Source organism: Lycium ferocissimum, chromosome 6 (genome assembly GCF_029784015.1).
Source record: "Lycium ferocissimum isolate CSIRO_LF1 chromosome 6, AGI_CSIRO_Lferr_CH_V1, whole genome shotgun sequence".
Lineage (NCBI taxonomy): Eukaryota > Viridiplantae > Streptophyta > Magnoliopsida > Solanales > Solanaceae > Lycium > Lycium ferocissimum.
The window spans coordinates 26,536,195-26,556,331 of NC_081347.1; positions in this window are offsets into that span (position 1 = coordinate 26,536,195).

Below are 20,137 nucleotides of genomic sequence, written 5' to 3' on the forward strand. Positions count from 1 at the left end.
TTGATTAATTAAATGATGATTGGTTAAGGGGATTGGTTACCCTACTAGGAAAATTAATGTGGGTGCCACTCACGGCTATTTGAGTCATAACAATAGCTCTTATGGAACCATTCCAAAGCTCAGATCATTTAGATTCTTACAAGAATAGATTGGGATATCAAAATGCCTATGTGAATTGTTCAGGAAAGATATCTATTTTTTCATCTAATAATTGGCAAGGATTAGTAGTTTTAGACACTGAATAGCAAGCTACAATGAAGATGAATTTGGTAGGAAGCTTGCATGAATTTTTTATCACAGTTGTTTATGCTAAGTGTGACGAAAGAGAGAAAGAATCTATGGGATTCTTTAATCCAGATGACGCCAGCTAACAATATTCCATGGCTAGTAGGGGGACTTTAATGTTATCTTATCTGAGGAGGAGAAACAAAGTGGATTGCTAATTACAGTTCAGGAAACAGTTGATTTTGCTCAATGTTTACAAAGCAGTGGTTTATCAGATTTAGGCTTCAATGGAAGTAAATTTACTTAGTGGAATTGAAGTACACAAGAAGCTTGCATCTTCAAGAGACTTGATAGAATCCTGCGCAATCAAGCTGTTACACCTCAGAAAATTTCATGTCGTTATGCGGTAAATAGGCCAACGTAAGTTAAGGTGTATATGATATCCCTACTAGTAAAAAGGGATACTTAATGATTCTAATTAAGATTCCAAAGACATTTGAGGCAAGAGAAGAAAGCCCGTGGGAGACAGTTAAGGTAGAGAATATGTTACCCCGAATACAAATGTACCAGCATGTATTCCTGGTGATTTACGGGGTTAGAAGTTGAACAAATCGAATCGGCGAAATCTGAACTGAATCAGGGAAATTTTGCAGACACCAGTCACTGCATGTCAACGGCCCGTCACTGTGCACCGTCAACCTGACTGTCAACATGCTTCTGCAATCAGAGATTCTCAGGTGTTAGTCGACTGACCAAGTCGACGGACCGTCGACACGTCGACGGGTCGTCGACCCGCTCATCAAACTGCTTATCTGGAACTTTCCAGTTCTAGCTATAAATAGACGAGTCACACCCTATATTTTTAGATTTCATTCCCTCTCCAAGTTTTGAAGGTTCTAGAAAAAATTTCTCATTATATTATTATATATCCAAGGGAAATCAAGGAGTAAACACCAAGAATTAGTAGAATCTAGTGCAAGAATACTCTCTAGGGTTTGTGCAAACCAAGAATCTCTTTGGTGTTAAAGTGGGGTTTTCTCCAAGTGAAGTATTTACATCCAAAGTCCATTCCTACATCATCAAAGGTAATTTTTATGTTCAATTCATATTATTAAGAATATTGAGAGGTGAAAAGACTTGGATTATGGAAGGGAGGAGAATATGGAGTACAAATATGGAAATAGTGATATTCTTGAATGATGACTTAGCTTGAATAATAGTTCTTGACATGTTATGAGTACAATCTTGTGTTGAATAATACAAATGATGTTAAAGAGGTATTATATGAGAATGAATATGAAGTTGTACAATAGGTATGGTATGGATGATTTTGAAGGTGGATTTAAGAAGTAAACAATGTTTAACTTGAAGAACTTAGTGATTATGTTATCATGGGTTTTCTTATTGATGTTTAAGGGTTATTTTATTTTATGGAAGAAGTTGTTGAAATGAAGGAAATGTCGCCAAATTTTCAATTACTCTTAGTTGCTCTAGCTTAAGATTAAGTATGTTTCCGGTTGTCTAATCTTAGTACAAATTCTCGCGAAGGTAGCATCGCGAGCTCGAAAGGCAAGCAAGTAGGGAATAGAGCTAAAAGGATATAAAGGTATGCAAGGCTAACCCTTCCTTCAAAGGCATGATCCTTATATATTGTGATTTCTTTTCAGTAATTCCCATGACCTTCTTACATTCCAAAAGACGAAAGCTAAAGAGTATTAAGAGTTTCCCACGAGATAGAGATGGGATGTGTTCTATGGTAATAATGATGATAGTGATGATTTCATGAGTTTAATAGTCCAATTTTATGATCTCACTGATGTTAATTCTTGTTGTTGTCTCACCTCATGATATTAGTTCTCCTGAGGTGAGGCATAGCGATGATGATTATTCCATAATATAATCGGAGGTTCCCGACCTTACGTCACTCTGAAAGAGTGATAGCTTTTACTTGAGCTCTAATGCATGCCTCATATTATGTATATGTATGATTACACCGCGCCTATATGGCCGGGCAGTCACCACTACGACAGGCGTAGTGGGCAGCTATGATGATGATTACACCATGTCTAGATGGCATGGGCAGACACCACTAGTGGGCAGCTTGAGATGTTTACCCCAAACGCGGGAGGCCTGGACGCGGGCTAATGATGATCACACCGTACCTATATGGTTGGGAAGTTTACACATGCATACATGACATGATGTTGTTATTGATATAAGTTAGCATGCATGATTCCGCCTTAAGAGGCAAGCAGTTACAGTTATCTTCTCTTCTTATGCTTTCTATACTCCTTGTTATGTTACCATGTATGCCTTACATACTCAGTACATTGTTTGTACTGACGTCTTTTCTTTTTGGATGCTGTGTTCATGCCAACAGTGGTGGAGGGGGACGGTCCTGCATCTTTAGAGCCGGATACGCTTGCACAGGAGCACTTCCCTACTCCGGAGGTGCAATTTTTGACATATTCTTTTGTGTACATATTCGGGTATGACGGGGTCCTATCCCGTCCTTATGTTCAGTACTTTAGTTAGAGGCTCGTAGATACATATGTATGGGTAGCGGATGTCTTATGATCACCCCAGTGTATATTGTTATGTATCGTTTCTTAGTTGTGAGGGCTTCTGTATATCTATATGTATTGTCTTGGTGATTACGTGTGTACAGGTTGGATATGATGGTTAACATAATGAGAGGTGCTCGGTAGCCAGCTTCGGGTACCCGTCATGGCCCACTGGTTGGGTCGTGACACAAGCCTTCTTGGATTTGAAACCTCAATCAGAAGTTCAACTTTTGATCAGACAGGGTTTGATCATGCTTCTCTGCACTTAGTTTGTGATGGTGTCTTGCAATATATAAAGAAGCCTTTTAAATTCCTAAAATTTTGGACTTATCACCAATCTTTCAAGGATGTAATAAGGGACAATTGGAATACTAATTGTGAAGAAAATCCTTTCTATGTTTATCATCACAAAATTAAGAAAGCAAAGAAGGCTCTGGTTCAAAGGGAGTAAAGATACTTATGGGGACATTTTCCAGTAGATTGCACCATTGAAGATACTATTAAAGTAAAAGAACTTCAGTTTGAGTTGGCCCCAACTCCAAAAAATGGATAGGAACTACATAGAGCACAAGCAGAGCTAAGTAGATATTTATTTCTGGAGGAAGAATACTGGAAGCAGAAAGAAGGAATGAGGTGGTTTAAGGATGGGGATAGAAACATCAAATTCTTTCACTCATATGTAAATGGAAGATGGAAAAAGCTACAAGAGCATAGAATTAAGAATAATCAAGGAGATTGGCTTAGCTCAGATGAGGAAATGGGCAATGAGGCAATGAGATTCTTCCAGAAATAATTCATGAAGATACTATGCCAAATGACTTCTCTTTATTGACGCATATCTCGAAGGTCATCACAGCAGAGCAAAATCTTAAACTGGAGCAACTTCCTGAAATAGAAGAGATTAGAGAAGCAGTTTGCAGTTTAAATGCAGAAAGTGCTAGTGGACCTAATGGTTTCATAGGATTATTCTATCAAAAATGTTGGGACATTATAGGGGAGGACATTACTGGGATGGTTAAAGCCTTTTTCTGTGGTTCTGAACTTCCGCAGTTCATACTCACACAAAGTTGGTTTTAATCTCTAAAAAGGAGCAGATCAACAACTTTGGGGATATGAGACCTATAAGTTTGAGTTCTTTTGCTAACAAAATCATCTCTAGAGTATTACATGAGAAACTGGTAGGGCATTTACCAGAATTGATTTCTAATACTCAAACAAGTTTTGTTAAAGGGAGGACCATTGTTGAGAATGTACTCTTGGCTCAAGAGATTATCACAGACATCAATATAAGAGCCAAGCATGTGAATGTTGTGATTGAACAAGATATGGCAAAAGCCTATGATAGGCTTTCTTTGCTATTTCTAATAAAGATTCTCAGGAAATTTGGTTTTGGGGAGGTTTTGATAGATATGGTATGGAGGTTGGTGTAACACTCAATAAATTTAGATTAAGTGTGAATGTGTTAAATGAGTATTAATCTAAAATTTGAGACAGGTTAAGTACTATGGTATTAAGATTTGATAGAATCGGTTAAGTTTACGGCAGGTCTGCTTTCCAGCATGATTTCGTGAAAATCCGTTGAGAATTTGAGAAAAACCAAAACATGAAAGTTGTAGAACATTGAAATATATTTCCAAAAATATAAAGTGGAGCTCAAACAAACCTGTGAGTTAAAAGTTATGACCGTTTTACTAACCTGCATTTCGCAGGATCAATCCGCGGTTCAACCTGTATTTCGCCGGTGGAACACCAAAAAAAGCACATCTTACTGTCACATCGTGCGTTAGGGATGCATTTTGTAGGTCAATCTTGTGATTTGCAGGACGTGTCACAGGACTTGCTCGGCTATAAAAACCCCAGAACATGAAATTTTCTTAAATTTTCTTTCTACTTCATGTTTTACCGACTTTTTGAGGAGAAAGATGTCACACCCCAATTTCGATAGGGCATGATGGGCACCCAACTCTTACTTAGAGCTGAGCGAACCCTCTGGTATTCATATAATAAAACTGGACATATATAAAAAATTTCGGAACTATAATAAGGTACTTTCCGTCAAACCATAGAAATTTGCGAACGATACTCAATTAATCAAAAACTGAGTAAGTCAAGCTGACATATCGGCCTACATGGTCGCTTTACTCAATGCATGACATCTTAGCATACTAACCACAGGACACTGTCTGCAAAGTCTCTAAGAGTAAACACTTGAATCATATGAGTCGGGACAGGGCCCCGACATACCCGTACACACACATGATAACCATAATGACTCGGCAAGATCGCTCCATGAAGAAAATGGAGTTTGCCAATCCCAGATGATAGCCAACCATCCCGTAGAGTCGAATACTTTTACTCGCAAAACAATCTCGGGACCGTGTGGCATAAACACGCCGCCCTAGGCAAAGGGACGTCGCACGAATAATGTACCGAGTATGTAAGGCATAAGAACATCAAGTACAAATGGATCATGAAAACCAAGATCAATAATTGAATGCATCCGTGGCTAACATCCGAGAATAACTGTAACTCTATATGACCGAAATTGACCCATAGATTATAATATACCGAAAGTCCGTGGAACGTACAGCCCGATCCATATATAATATAATAATGCCGAGGAACGTACGGCCCGATCTATATATAATATAATAATGTCGAGGAACGTACGGCCCGATCCATATATAATATAATAATCTTGTATATACCGTACCCGGCCCTCTAGTGAGGGACTCGGTGAATAATGCAATGAAACTGTGCACGAATACATACCCGGCCCGGGCTCCTGAATGATATATTAACAAAGATGCACGAGTAGAATATCATGAGCAACCATATGCAAACTAAATCATCATCTCGAGACTCAATAGAATAATTAGAATGAACTAACACTTGAGAATCAAAGACAACATATGTCAAGTACCGCCGAGGACTAGAATTCATAGGGTGAGTCATGTATGTGTCATCGTTCGCTCGTTTATGTAATTCATGCCAAAAAGAAAGAAGGGATAGCCTTAACATACCTTATCCGCTCCAAGCTAACCACAAATCAGATCTCGGGCTCCCCAATCTACAACAACAATTTTGATATCAAGTATTAACTATAGTATACTTAGAATCCAAAGTCTAAGCTAAAGACGTTACTTAACAAAATTCTAAAACCTCTTTCCTTATGTTACCCACTCCAATCCAACTTTAAACAACTCCCAATCAATGGTAACAACATTAGCAACAATCGTACATGCAAGTTGCAAGATCAAATCAAGTAAGAATTATGCCACAATCCCTTTTCAACTAATTCAAGAACATAAAATCTCTTTCCTCGAGTTTTAGTCCAAATCTATATAGATAAATCTTCCATCAATTCTCTTCATACACACATAGACATATGCAACAGCCTCAAGAACATCTTATTCATTCTATTTACCACAATTCCCATCTATACCAATGTCCACATAACCCAGAAAACAGTCCAACAAATAGCCCATAAGCCAACAACAACATCAAATACGATTTACGGTATAATTTTCGTATTTCTCATCCCACAATATAACTATGACTTGGATGAATTTAAATATACCTAGGAGAGGAGAATTATTACCTTATATGCCATGAAATAATCTTCTTCCTCCTTACTTCACTTTGAAGAAAGTCCGGATCCAACGACACGACAAAATGGAACAACGAGATCCAAGCGGTGAACGAAACCCGATACGAAATTGAATAACGTTGCTGCCCATATCTTCATAAAGAGATATTTCCCCATTTGATATGTTTTGAAATCTGTATATGTATCTATATATAAATACCAACGTGCAGCACCCATTTTTTTTCCTAGAAGTAGAAAGAAAAGAAAATGAATTTTCCAAAAAGAGAAAGAGCAAGGACGTTGTTGTTCCTTTTTGTATGAGCTGTTGATATTCCTTCAATAATACAAATATGGCATATATATATTGTTAAATATATATATATATATATATATATATATTATATATAAGTAAATATATATATATATAATCGATACCGCCGAGACCGCACTATTGTGAAGGTAAGTGACGATTAAAGAAGAAGAATTGCTTATTCTAGTCGTTTTCCATTTTAATTGGAATATATTATATATCTTTCATTGGTTATTCAAAAGGATGATGGTGCTAATCGATATATAAGATAATGGTTTGCGTTGTTTTGGTACGAGTGTGAGTACCTACCAACAATGGATTCCATCATAGATTCCAAACACTAAAGAAGATATATACCACCACCGTACAAGAGGATTAGCCTATAAACCCGCATTAGCATCATTTTAATAGTTAATTAATTTAGTTAGGAGCTAATTTTATATGTTCTTCTTTGTGTTAGTGCTTTAAGATTAATCCCATGCGGATATTATAGTTGAACAATTTTTCAGATGTATTTTTATACTAAATTCTCATTCACTATTGAGTATTCATTGTCACAGGAATAATAGGAAGTACTGGACCACCCTCTAGATTAATCCCATTGGTTCCTTCTCCACAATACATTCTTGTCCTTAAACGTGGGGTCTCTATGGCCTACAACTTGACACTAATCACTTAAAGGTGCCATCACTTATATAAATACAAACACACACAATCACTTATAGCCATGAGTCACACGGACATGTGCCCATCCTAAAAATTATCCAACTATTCCAATTGATTTATTTACTTCCACTATGATCCCCAATTTACTCAATTACACATATAATTAATTTCTTGATCTCAACTCATTTAAATACTAGTCACTTTGAACACACTTCTCATACTCATTATCATAATCATGTGGTATAACACTTATCCATAGCTTCTTTATACACACACAAAATATTATTTTCAATTACCGTCATCACACTTTTTCATCTTAAATCATTTTGAGACTTCATTCCTTGTGTACACCGAGCTCTTGATTTTTATCCTTGGATATGATCAAATTCTCCGGGCTCGGGTAAATTTGCTCATGTTGGACGGTTCAATTTCCTGATCCAAAAATACGGGATGTAACAAAGGACCCTAAAACTTCTCCAAATATCCTAAGCTGAGTTCGTCCTCAAACCTTAAGTATTATTCCATCATATTAACAAGGAGTACACCATATATGGATTATTAATAAGATTCTACTCTACAATCCTAAGGTTTTTAAGAAAACCCTTTTCAAGGATTCAAGTTCACATTTTTGGGATTCTTCTCCAAAGTTGGGTTCTTCTCTGAGTGTTTTGGAGAGATTAAGGTATGGAAGGATTTCCTATTACAATCGATTATAGCTTTGAATTGGTGATTATGGACTCTAGGTTCTTAAGAGATAATTTAATGGGTTAGATAGGAAGAAACGTATGAACTACTGCATGGTTTGGAGTGTTGACTTAGGGTTGTTTTAATCATATAGGTGATGAGGAATAATGTTAATTATATTGATTTGAGATTGTAGAATCACCTAAAAGTAAGAGGTTGGGTAATTGGATGAAAACACCATTAATGAAAGTTGTTTGACTTTATGCCCACCAAGTGTTTGATAAAATGCGTAGATGACAAAAGCATGAGTTAAAGGCTGTGCATCCACCAAATAGTATATGAGAAAACTGCTCGTGTACCAGTTCCCTTATGCAATGCAGTACGAGAATCAACACATGATTTTTTTCGTGAAAAACTCCTTGCTCAAGGGATTAAAAACCACGACCTACCCCTGTAAGATTTCAATTCCACAAACCGAGCAACTCAGGTTATACCTCTATCGTAAGCTTGGAATTAACACCCATAATCCCTCACCCTTACAATAACGCTTATGCAACCCTCACTCTTGACTACCCCTGGCCAAGCACACTAATAAACCTAGACTTACCCCAGCCTAGTGTACCACTTAAAGGCGCCCTTTGAAAATTCACCACAGTGACTAACTCTAGCCACACACTAATACAACTAAGCTAACTCCATCCTAGTGTAACACTCAACAGCTTTTGGAAGAAACCTTGAGAATTTTGGACAGCTAAAAATAGCTTCTTTTCACGGAAGAGTAGGTTTACAGTTTAAGCACAAAAAAACAAAGACTCAACAACCTAAAGACCTAAAACATCTTCAGTTGTGGACCTGGTCCTTCGGGTTGCTGTGGCTCTGTTCTTGAGGAACACCTTGCAAAGTGGAGACTTGCACTTTGGATGGAGCAATTTTCGGATTGTGCAAGAAGAAGTCTTCTCTTGGAAGATGATGTCTTTATATGCACGGAAAGAGAGAGAGAGAGAGAGAGAGAGAGAGAGAGAGTAGAGATGACCACTCGTGAAATCTAGACCGTTAATCAATCGGCCTTGATGAGGTACCGATGTACAACTGCATTGTACTTTTCAGCCGCTTACTTTACAGCTATGGATTTGGACTTTCAACTTCAGTAACCACAACCTTTATCTGGAGGAACTTGGTTCCTCACCTGTTTTTCGAACACGTTGTAAGTATTGGATACACTATCAGTAGCTCTACAGTTACATTGTTGGCTGAGCAGGCTGGAGATGTGATCATATATGGTCCTTCTAAATCAACATATCTGGTCTCTCATATATGAGTAGTTCCTGCAAGCATCTGATCCTTCAAGAAGCATGTTAGATAAGAAGCATCTGAGATATTACAAGGTTAACCAAGTTCAAACAGATGAACCTAATTGCATCTGGTTCCTTAGGGTTTGTCATGTCATCAAAACATATCATTTCTTATCAGTTTTCCCCTTTTTGATGATGACAAAGCGACATTCTTTGTATTCCATCTAAGGACCAGATCCCTTACCCAGATATCTCATTTGTTCCCCTAAGTCTCAAACCTCGAGATACATTGCAGTATTCTGGTTCCTTGAGTAAGGTTTGTCAAATCATCAAAACATACATATAGTCATTTTTCCCCTTCTTGATGATGACAAACTGTCTCTCTCACATCATTCTTCCTCCCTTTCCCACCCTTTTGTTTTCTTTCCCCTTTTGGCATCATTGAAAAGAGTAATAAAAGTAGCATAAGCCAAAAAAAAAGTTCAGTAGCATTAATTCATGGCCACTAGGGCAACACAACATAAGCAAGAATAGTAACAACAAGTATTAAGACCATTGCACAAATCAGAGTAGTTGCCCAAATTAGATTAAGCATATAAAAATCATAGTAGTCTTAGTTAGTACAAAAATAATGTTTAAACTGCCATGAGTGCCATAGTCATTAAGCGATGGTGTCACGACCCAACCCACGGGTCGTGCGGGCACCTACCATAATACTACCCTAGTAGGCAAACCCTTACCAACTGTACCCAACTATTAAACAGTTGCAACAACAATCTTTCAAAATCACAAAATTAAAGTGAAGGCTTTGTACAGATTCTATTTTAAAATACAATAAAGCTGAAAAGAAATCCCCGGGATCTAGTCTAGACAGGTACAAGAGCTCCCTACGGCGTAAAAGATTAGTAAATGACACGACTTCTCCTCTTCGGAGTGAGATGAGCGGTCATAGAGGAATGCCTGATGAATCCACACGACGAAACTTCAACTAAGACCTGTAACATATCGACACCCAAGAAGGGGGCAGCAAGAGTAGTATCAGTACACCACACGCACTGGTAAGCATCATAGGTTGACTAAAGTTAGTTTACGCAATACAATGTAAAGTCAATAAGATAGCAGATAAGTCAATGAATCTCAAGATTTTTACACTCTCACCACCTACCTTTCCTCTCTCAACTGCTCGCTCCTTTTCTTTTCCAAGAATTATAGGTTTTCTACTTAATCACAACCGTTATCTTCCTTTCATTCAACCTATTGACTCTCATCTCCACGCTTATCATACCCTCTAATTCCGACCCTTAACTGTTCGTAAAGCTCACTTACTCAATTTTACTTATTATCATACGGTGCACCTAGGGAATGGTTCACTATTTGAAAGTCATACCACATTTATCATATATTAACCACCCCTCCACACACAATCTCACGTAAATCATAAAGCTAAATAAACAATACCAATGGCAGTAGTCCACACGTGCATAACATAGGAATATGAGATGTAGTGCAATGCAGAATACGATGCAAGGGCCCAACTATACTGTACATACATGCTAACTGATGTCATAGCTCAGTAGTCATGACCTGCAGGGGACCTATGGTGTCCATGTACCACTCGTTCCGGATTCACTCCTCGGACTCGAGCCATAAATCCTCCGCTCCCGAAAGAGCCTCAGATGCGGATCCATATCACATAGAATATTCGTATCCAACTCAACGACCAAAAGACCAGACAATGCAATTTCCCCTATACTCAAATTTTCACGCCACCCCGTATTTCCTCGTAACCAAGCAATACGATGCGATGATGCAATAAATCAACCAAATCATAAATCATGCCCTTGATAGGCATTGTGCTAGTCCGACTTACTCGGACCTCTCAATACAAATTTCTTATTTACAAGAAAGACAGCCATGTGAATAATTCAATATAACCGGAAACAAAGACGGAAATCACCCACTCCTAGGGATAAATTAAGCACGAAATACACCTCGGTGATAATAGTACTCACATCATTAACCATTCATTGTTACCCTAGCCACTATCTACACAAGATTTTAGTTACGTTATAGAATATGTCCAACCTAACTCCATGTCCGAAGACCTAATCATGCAGTCTCCCGTCAACTCTAAAAGTATATACAATTCGCTAACAAAAGTCTAACTCAAGTAAATCGTAACCTAACTTACTGACGAATAACTAATTGAATCTCCATGAATTGCTCGTCTTCCTAGCTTTCATCCGAATCCATGAGAGGTAATAGTCGTAGGGAATGGTGGGGTGGAAATTAGAAAGGTCTCTTTTTCTCTGTACAAGGGTTTTCTTTCATATGGAACCCTAGGAGCAGCCTTTGGGAGTCTTTTACTGAAAAAGGAGAGAAAAATAAACTAAGTGACCAAAATGCGGTCACTGTTCCACGTGGACCGCTGCGGCGGTCGAAATGCGGCTATAGCGGTACCACTATGGAGGTCCCTTGACCGCTATAGCGGTCCACTTCCTTCCCTGGACCACAGTTTTCTAATTCTTCCGAAATTAATTTTTCCCACTCTTAACCCTTAAATCGCACCATAGAGCTTATTATTTACAAAACTAGACCTAGATTGGGCACGGGTTCGCGGAATATTAAATAACGATCGGACAGGTCGTTACAAATGGAATACAAAGGGCCAGCTATTCAGGGGGACTAGAAGGGGCTCAAGAATAAAGGATTAGTGGGTCTAGACAAAGATTTTCGCCTTAGCTAAGAGTCGACTTCAGTAAGACCACTAAGATCTGGTCCCTTTGCCTTCTTGAGCATCCTTATTTCTCCATGATCTCCACATGCATCTTCAATGTAATATCGTGCACAATGGGCAACCAAATGTGCATAATAGGCTGGTGGATTCATGGAGACCGAACGTGTGCACCTTGCATAAGTAGCATAGCTAGTTTGTAGCTGCGCCGGATCCGTTATCATCAACCAATACATGGTAATAAGCTGGATGGCTAGTACCTTGGATTTTAGCGTAGTTATACTAGTAAACATTAGGCTCCATAAGGTGGAAAATCTTGGTATCTGTCACAGTATATGGCAAGGTGTTTTCATCCTTGTCTGTCATGTTAGGATTGTTATGATTCGCAGGGAGCAGATGTGCATGATGTCTCTTCTGCACTACCATAAGGATTACTCATGACAAATACCTTTCTTCCAATGGATTGCATGCCTTGCGTATTGTATCCATATCTTCCCTAATAGGTTCCTTTCCCTTCATTCGTTTTGCCATCAAATCTTTTTGAGTTCCTTCATCGCTTTCTTTTGCCTCCAAGGCCTCTTCAAACCCCTTAACAATTTCAGTTCCACTTTTCATAATATTAAAACCTGTTTCACTCCCCCTCATTTAGAGTCGTCAAAGAGAAGGTCTACACAGGGCTCATGGAGTCCTTTATCTGTTCTAGAATAATCGATGGAAGTGGGACTTACCAGAGTCAGACTATCTTTGGGATCTGTAGTGATATGGTGGGGTTTAGATTCTAGCAAATTGGGAAGGATGATTCAGATTTTAGATATGGTAAAAAAAATTTGGCATGATCTGAAGAGGAATGGTTTTCTTTTGAGGTACGAAGAAGTTCAGGATGGACAGGCATTTAAAGGGCTCAAATCGGAATAGGAAGTGGAAGACTCTTAATGACATGGCATTCTAGACAGTTCTAGACATAAGTAAGCACTGACGGGACTACTAACCTGAGTCATGGACACCAGGTCCCTTGACAATTTTGAAGAAGAGGCAAAAGCTCTGAGATGTGCAATGTCACTTATGCTTACGCTGTCCTGACCCTGCCACGTGTATGTACCTATAATAGTACAAGAGCGAGTTAGATGCTTCCTAAAAACCCCTTTTAACCTTGTACCTTTCCTCTTAACATAGCTAAGCTTGAAGAAGTTTGATGAAGGGCAACAAGTTGAGCTCGATCAAACCCATCTCCTATAGAGTGCTCCCTGCTTAGTGCCTTGGTGAAGATATCTGCTACCTGGTCCTCGATCTTGCAGAATCAGCTTTCAGCAAGTAGAGTGATAGAGGGACCAGGTTTCTCTATGCCACATTTTCAGTTCATGAGAGGATGTCTTACCAATTTTTGTTGCGGCCAAGAATGTGACCTTTCTTGTCATTTCCACAAGACACACTCCCTCTTTGGTAGGCCTTGAGTGAGAGGAAATCATTCATTCTTTCAGTTATAATCCTTGAGCAGTCACTGTCCAAGTAAACATTATTAAAGTAATTTTTGACTGCCTGCTCTCACTTGCGTTTTTTCTTTTCAAAAACTGGGTCGGTCAACTCGTGGCTTCTTCTCAATCTTTTGACCAGTCCAAGATCCATCCCCGCAACTTTTCATAGGAATATAAGGTCCATGACAAATGATGTCCCACAGCTTAGATCCTCAACCATGAAAAGTCATGCCTTCTCCCCTTCCACCATCTCTATTGGATCTTGGTGGTTTTGTGATAGATTCTCCATTCTTTAGGCTTGGTGAACTAGCCGCGATGGAGATCCTTTCAAGGTGTTAACCTTTTAGAAAGAACCTGCTTTGATACCAATTGTTACAGGTTGTGCGTCCACCAAATAGTATATGAGGAACCTGCTCGTGTACCAGTTCCCTTATGCAATGCAGCACGAGAATCAACACAAGATTTTTACGTGAAAAATTTCTTGCTCAGGGGATTAAAAAACACGACCTACCCTTGTAGGATTTTAACTCCACTTATCGAGCAACTCAGGTTACAACTCTATCGTAAGCTAGGAATTAACTCTCATAATTCCTCACCCTTACAATAACGCTTATGCAACCCTCGCTCTTGACTACCTCTAGCCAAGCTTCCTCACTAATACACCTAGACTTACCCCAGCCTAGTACCCCCAAAGGCGCCTTTGAGAATTCACCATTGACTAACTCTAGCCACATACTAATACAACTAAGCTAACTCTATCCTAGTGTAACACTCAACAGCTTGTGGAAGCAACCTTGAGAATTTTGGACACCTACAAATAGCTTCTTTTCGCGGAAGAGTAGGTTTATAGTTTAAGCATAAAAGAACAAAGACTCAATAACCTAAGGATCTAAAACATCTTCAGTTCTGGACCTGGTTCTTCAGGTTGTTGTGGCTCTATTCTTGAGGAGCACCTTGCAAAGTGGAGACTTGCACTTTGGATGGAGCAATTTTCGGATTGTGCAAGAATAAGTCTTCTCTTGGAAGATGATGTCTTTATATGCACGAAGAGAGAGAGAGAGAGAGAGAGAGAGAGAGAGAGAGAGAGAGAGAGTAAAGATAGCCGCTCGTGAAATCTGGTTTGTTAATCAATCGGCCTTGATGAGGTACTGCTATACAACTACATTGCACTTTTCAGCCGCTTACTTTACAACTGTGAATTTGGACTTTCAGCTTCAGTGACCACAACCTTTATCTTAAGGAACCTGGTTCCTCATCTGTTCTTTGAACACATTGTAAGTACTGGATACACTTTCAGTAGCTCTACAATTGCATTGTTTGCTGACCAGGCTGGAGATTTGTTCTCATCTGGTTCGTATGAACAAACATATCTGGTCTATCATATATGAGCAGTTCCTACAGGCATCTGATCCTTCAAGAAGCATGTTAGACTAGCAACATATGAGATATCATAAGGTTAACAAAGTTCAGATAGATGAACCTAATTGTATCTGGTTTCTTAGGGTTACATATTATTTCTTATCAAGTCTCCTTACTAATATTGATTCCCCTTGACTTGTATTGTTATAGATTAAGGTTGAAAGGGTTGAAGAACGTTGTATTATGCTGAAAGGCCGGAATTAAGGAATGTGAGGCTAACTCTCTACGCTTGGGAATGTTGATTATTCTCCCTGCGATACGGTTTATTGACTATTACGATTTTCCTCATAATTATAGTTATACCTTAGTTTCATAAATAGTTACAAAACCTTTATTCTCTAGTTTCATAATTCGTTCGTGACTTTCATTCCAAAAGTTGTGAACTTAGAACGTAATCTATATAGACTCATATTTGATACCCATGAGTCTCAGTCTAGAAACTCAACATGCTTAGAAATAGTTAAGGCTTCAGACCTCATAATCAGTCCTTGAATACATGTCTTAGTTTAGCAATGTTCAGTATTCCAGTAATCTCAGTTTCTTAATAATAATTAATAAATATTGAACATATGCATTTTGCACGAGGGCACAATCTCATGTATATGTATACTTAGTCGAGGCCATTGACTGACGCACTTACTTGGCCAAGGCCACTGATTTGTGCGTTATATTGGGCCGAGGCCCCATATATGATTAACTCAGTTAAAACAGGTGAATTCATATTCAGAACAAGGAGTACCTATTACTTTACTTCTCTTGTATATATATATATATATATATATATATATATATATATATATACATGTTTATTCATTTAGGCTACCCTTTCCCGAGCACCCCACTTACAGTTCTTTCTTTCAGTTGCTTTACATACCAAAGGCAATTCGAATGTATTGACGTCCCATTTTGCTCAGGGCCTGCATCTCGTGATGGAGGTAACGATTTACAGGATGACGTATCTGCTCGCTAGGATATTCGGTATTAATTGATTGGTGAGCCCCAGTTCTTTCAGGTCCTTATCATTTATTTACCAGGTCTTTAAAGCACGGTGAGACAAACCGGTATGGTATCACTGGGTCTTGTCCCCGCAACAGTCGATTTACGGTACTTCAGTAGAGTCTTCATAGACTATATTAGCAGCTAGACAGAGTCACAGGCCTTTATATTAGCCTTGTTGGCTACAATATTTATCTTTAAGACTTTGTTCAGTATTTTGCACTTTCAATGATTTATTCATCGACTTTCAAGACAAAGTAGTGTTAGTTTTATTTTTCACATTCGCATGTTATGATACCGTATGTTAATTCGATTCCAGGTTGACTCGCTCGGTCACGTCGAGCCCGGGTGCCGTGGTTACGTCCTACTCGTGTTTTAGGGCATGATAGTTGGTGTCTAATAATTGGTACTCAGTATTTGTTAATGGCCATAGTCATGTTTTTTCCAGATCAACTAGAATTTTTAAACAAAGAGACCCTTTATCACCCTCACTGTTCATTATTGCTACAGAAGCCCTAGCAAGAAATCTGAATTCTCTTTAACGGGAGGCTAATTTCATTGGATATGGTTTACCTAAGTGGAGTCCTCAAATAAACCACTTATCATATGCTGATGATACTATATTATTTTTGTAACGACCCATTCGGTCGTTATGTGTGTTTTGACCATATTACCCCCATCGACCCAGTTTTTGAGGTATTCGAGCGTTTCTAGTGAAAGTTGAAAGAATTAGAATCCTTAAGCGAAAGAGTTTGACCAATAGTTGAATTTTAGGTAAACAAACCTTTTTCGAAATTCTTTCGATTCTGTGAGGTCCGGAGGGTCGTTTATGACTTGGTGGGTTGGCTAGTTTGGTTCTCGAGGCTTTTAGGTGCATTTTAGGTATTTCGTTTTAGCCGTTTGGGAATTGATCGAGTCAACGTGACCTCTGTTGGGAATTCCGAGGTCACGGATGGATTCGTAGTATGTTTTTTCTTGTGTTTGCATGTTTTGATTATATCCGAGAGGTCCCGGAGGGTTGTCGAATTTTGGGTTAAGACTTGGTGAAACCAGGAAATTGCTGGTTTCTGGTATCTCGCCCCAGCGTGTTCAACCCTGCGGATTCCCCCAAATGAGAATTGGTCTGTAGAAGCGAATATGTGATGCAATTAATGAATTGTACCCCAGCGGATGGGTATCTGCTAAGGCGGGTTCGCAGAAGCAGGCATGCCCTAGCGAAGATCGCTGAATCAGATACCTTGTTTTTATTCCTAACTTTGAATCATTAGTTTCATTCACCAAAACCTAAGTCTAAAGATCATTGGGGGCGATTTCTAGAAGACTTTTGGTGGAATCATCTTGGGGTAAGTTCTTGAAGCTTAATCTTGTAATTTATCTTTCCTTTACTAGTATTCATGGTAGTTAATGACTATTAAGGGTGATGGGCTAGGGAAACCTAAGTTGTTAATCATTAAACCCTCTAATATAATTGGTTATTGTTGTTCTAATTGCTGATTCTTTCATTGAAAATTGTGGATTAATAGATTCAAGGATTGAATCTCTCTTGGCTTCTAGAATCAATTCGTGAATTTAGGGTTCTTACTAATTTCAGGGTTTTGGCTTAATTGATGAAATTGAAGGACCAATTATGGTTAGAACTCCATGAAATTAGGGATAATAACTAATGGAATTATGGGTAGTGTAATTTCGCCCTAAATTTTTTATTTTGCCCTCGTTACACGATAAGGGTATTTGAGTAATTCTGCACCCGTCTTTTTTTCCGGATTATTTGTCTTGTTGTGGTCATTTACTTACTTAGCATTGTTAATATTAGACTTCGATCATTCTGAAGAGCTTTGGAAGGGGAAGGCTCAGGTGGAGTAATACGTAGCTCCTGTTAGGCATTTGAGGTAGGCTACCGCTTACTTTAGTTAGACTTTGATTAGTGAAATGTATGTATGCGTAGAATTTATGGGAGAAAGCATGATTAGATCTCCGGACATGATGTTGGGATGGATATACTCTTAGGTTGGTATGACTTCAGATTATATGGGCTTGTTGCTGTTATTTTACGCACTGTGAAATATACTGTACTTGTTAATGTGATTGGGTGATGTGAGGTGATAGATTCACTATGATGATTGAAATTCTATGTTTTTTCCATTTCCATGGTCGTTGTGATTTATGCAAGTCTTGTTATGGCTTATGGTGCTTTATGTTCTCCATAGCATATTCATTGGCTTTTGATTCATTGATATCTCATTCTTGCATTCATACATTCATGCATGATGGAAATGTTGTGGAAAATAGTGTGATAAAATAATCATGGAACAAGTGATGGAAAAAGACTTTTGGAAACATACGATGGAAAGTGAAAGAGGAAAGTTACCTCTAGGCTTTGTGCGGAGTGGCTAGTTTTATGAAAGTGAAAGATGAAAGTCACCACTAGGCTTTGTGCAGAGTGAGTTGGGTCCCCCGCAAGTCAAAACTGCTAAGACGTCAAGATTCCGCTTGGAGCATGTATGTACAGGTTGTGTTATTGGCCATTGCATTGCATTGACATCCATCTCATTGCATTGCATGTATCATCATCTCATTTTACATATATGGATTGGATTTGTGATTGTACTTGTGTTGTGGCTACTCTGAGGAATAGTGAAAGACTTGGCAGACTTGTGTTTAGTTGCTTCACCATAGGCTATGACTCGGCTATTGATCATTTGTGATTTGTGTGGATGTTTGTGGCTGTCTGCTTATCTTGTCCGATTATATGTGTTATATGCGTGAGCTAATATTAGTCGACCTATGATGCTTACCAGTACGTGTGTGTACTGATACTACCTTGGTACACTTTTTCTAAGTGCAGATTGTGAGGCAGGACCTTCTTCCAGACCCCGATTCTGGCCTTGAGGCTTCAGCTAACAAGATCCGAGGGTGAGCTACCTTCCTGCCATACAACCCTGGGGATTCCTTCTCTATTGTCTATCTTTACTCCTTAGACATTTTTCATTATATTCAGACATTTGTATTATTCTAGATAGTATTGATTAGAATTCTTGTATGGTGACTTCATTTTCTGGGGTTGTATTATGACTAGTACTTTCTGCACTTAGTATTTATTATCTATGGCATTGACTTAGACTATCTATTATGATCTTGTTATTTAAGGTATTTTGGTAATTGAATAAGTAATTAAGGAGATGTTTCCCCCAACCAGGGGTTTAGTGTGGGTGCCATCACGACGGTATTTGGGTCGTGACAATTTTACTCAAGAGATAAATGTCATTAAAGCTTATGATTACTAAATTGAGGGACGATGAGGCTGCATCAGGTCAGAAGGTGAATATATATAAAAGTAGCTTTTATACTCATCACAAAGTGGAACATCACATTGAGAGGAATTCAAAGGATTACAAATATGAGGAAGGGGTCATTTCCATTCACATATCTTGACTGTCCTGTATTCTATGAAAAGAGAAAGATTTGTTACTATGCAGATCTGGTGAAAAAGGTGATGAAAAAGATCCTGTCATTGCAGAACAGATTGTTTTACTTTGGTGGAACGTATATTCTTATTACTCATGTTTTGCAAACAGTGACAATCTATTTATTATCAACCATGAACCCTCTATCAAGTGTCATTAAACAACTGCATAAGCTTTTTGCTAAATTCTTTTGGAATAATGTCACTGGTAGCAAAAATAAACACTGGGTAGCATGGGATACTTTATGCTTGCCTAAGGATGAGAGGGGTCTTGGTTTTAGGTCTTTACATGATATTTCAAATGCTTTATTTGCTAAATTATGGTGGAGTTTTAGAACTTCAAATAGTTTATGGAGTATTTACATCTGGAATAAATATTGTAAAAAAACTCATCCTGTCATTGCTCAAGGTAGAGAAGGTTCTCATGCTTGGAAGAAGATGATTTTAGTTAGAGAAAAGGTGAAGCACCAAATTTGGTGGCAACTGAATGATGGAAGTTCTAGTTTTTGGTTTGAAAATTGGATCAAGCTAGGAGCATTATACTATGTGATTCCATAGACAACCTATGATGAAGAAATAAAGGTGAAGGAGTATGTGCTTGAAGGAAGATGGAACGTTGAGAAATTGGCAGAAGTATTGCCTAATGATATTGTACAACACATTCAACAACATATGCCCCTATGAAGTGGAAGGGAATGATAAGGCATGGTGGCAACCTACTAA